The sequence below is a fragment of the Equus przewalskii genome, chromosome 30 (genome assembly GCF_037783145.1).
Source record: "Equus przewalskii isolate Varuska chromosome 30, EquPr2, whole genome shotgun sequence".
NCBI classification, from domain to species: domain Eukaryota; kingdom Metazoa; phylum Chordata; class Mammalia; order Perissodactyla; family Equidae; genus Equus; species Equus przewalskii.
This window is the reverse complement of record NC_091860.1, coordinates 27746082-27748374: the sequence shown is the minus strand read 5'-3', so window position 1 is coordinate 27748374 and position 2293 is coordinate 27746082. Positions and strand designations below refer to the sequence as shown.

Below are 2293 nucleotides of genomic sequence, written 5' to 3'. Positions count from 1 at the left end.
TTTCTTGTACAAGAAAATTTTTATTTATGATCCACAAACATTAGTAAATCGTTACAAAATATTTGCTGAACAATTATTAAACAGATGTTAGACTAGAAACCTCCAGATGCTAATCTCTTCTTTGGTTTTGCCATGGTGAAGCCCCTTCTTGATCGTACATCATTTGACACAATTAACTATGTTACACTACACACACACATGCAGTGTATGGTTCAATATTAAAATTATTTCTGTTTTCTCTGCTCCTGCACAGACCTGAATCGTGGTCAGTTTTTGATGATTTGGGAAGTGATAGGAGTTGTTCTTCTAATTATTATCTGAAAAGAAAGAAATATCAAATTTTCTGTTTCCCTATTTTGTATAGAATAACATCGTAGGCTGAATAAATTTGCTCTTATTTAGCAATATTGATAAGTGGGTTTCCAACATTAAACATAGACTAGAAGATATTTTAGGACTGCCTTATAAGTAATGAATATCATTTAAGTATTTGCAAAAGTTAGAACAGAATAGTATTAGGTATAATGTCTAATAGAATAGAATAGTTAGAATTTCCGATTGCATGTTTAACAGAGATGAAGAAATAAGTTCAGTTTCCTGAACTACAACCTCTGATAGAGAACAGATGTGGCCTTGTGGGAGCTAGTGGTAAGCTACTCTACCATGCTTGTTGTCAGTGCCAAGGTTAGAGACAGATGGTCTGCACCAATTAAGCAAAGCATTCCCACCCACCCCACACAGCCCAGGGCTACAGAACCCTGTTCTGAATTGGTAAGATTGGGACCTCATCCCAACCAGTGCTTCATTCCTGTGTTTATTCAGGACATAACTCAGAATACAATGTGACTGGGACAAAGTTTAGAAGGGACTGCTCAGACAATAGCCCATTGCATCAGGGATGTTAAATTCCTTAGAAAGAGAGAAGCACCTGATTGTTCTTTTAAGGGTAACATAATCTTGACCTTACTATCTTATCCACTTCTCAGAACACTCTCCTCATGGACTTTACAATGCTTATACACTTAACGAAGTTTATAATTCCTTCCCAGGGTATGTCGACACCATTCTTGTTCCTGAGAACAACTCCAGGTGCTCAGTGTTTTGATGTCCTCAACTCCTGAGAGTTTCTACTTATACCTACACTATATCAGGTAACTACTCCCATGATTACTTCTTAGAACTGCTTCAACTCCAAAATCTTAACTTTAAGACATTCTGCCCCAATCAATTCTTCTACACTGTGTTTTCTACAACACCTTAATCCATCAAGTTATTGATTCATCAAGAATTGTAATCACTGAGACTTTTTTCTACTTTTCATCCTTTCAGTTCCCAAAGAAGTTTCCATATTCAGATTAGGTTATGTGATGTATTAAGTCGAAGTTTAATCAGACTCCACTCATTCTCGCTACGTTTTTCCTTTAAACGGATTTGCTGCTGGATGAGTACTCCTGGCTATTTCACCTCTTAGATTGTATTTGTACCAATCATACAGGGTGAGAGCCAAGATATGGGTAACCCAAGTGGGAGGAGAAAATGCACCAACACCTGCCAAATGCAGACTACTCACATTGGTTTCCCTTGAAATAAAAATTATGCTTTTTCAATTTTCCAGGCCGTGTCATAAGACGATTACTAGCTATCCATGAATAAGTAAAAATATGCACTTCAGATAGGTCTCTCTTCAGGGCATCTTAAGAGGGCTAAATGGACAGCTTCCAATCCTGCCAACTGAGCAGAGACCTCTGTCCCATCCTGGTCAGGGATGTGCTGGAGGTGAGTGGAATTCCACCACTGGACAGTGAACTCCATTCTGTGTAGTGATGTCACTGCCATTGTCCCAAGGAGCTCTTCATTTTGCCAAGGGGCAGGCAGAGGTGTTACCTCCACCTTCACCATGGTCAGCGGAGGGGCTGAGCACGGGGGAAGTCACTCTCCTAGAGTTTGGCCCTGTCCTGAAGGAAATATTGCTATTTAACCAAGGAGTCTCCATGTCTGGGCCCAAGTGCCCATGTGAAGGGTTTCTTCCCCATCGTAGAGAGGAACTTGCGTTCTCAGAGCACTGAATGGGGACTAGGATGACAGTCTTCATGATCTCAGTAGGCTCAAGTATTTGTATTCTAATGAGTCTCCACAAGGCACCTCGTGGCAGCCATTTTGTCCCCAAAACCATGGGTGGGCCTTGGGCCATGCTTGGTCCATAAACTCCAGGTGGAATAGTGGTGGTAACCGGGGCCTCACTGGACAGTTGGAACCCAGGACCAGGGTCTTGTCCTGCTAGACAGCTTATACA

At 41.0% G+C, this 2293-nt stretch overlaps 1 long non-coding RNA gene across 1 annotated transcript; it reads right to left on the bottom strand.

Moving 5' to 3' along the window:
- LOC139080565 (uncharacterized) lies at nt 1–1803 on the bottom strand. Its single transcript, XR_011535177.1, has 2 exons — nt 1571–1803; nt 1–317 (listed from the first exon to the last, which is right to left on the bottom strand). It is a non-coding gene; the product is annotated as an uncharacterized lncRNA (long non-coding RNA).
- Nucleotides 1804–2293: the final 490 nt, after the last annotated feature.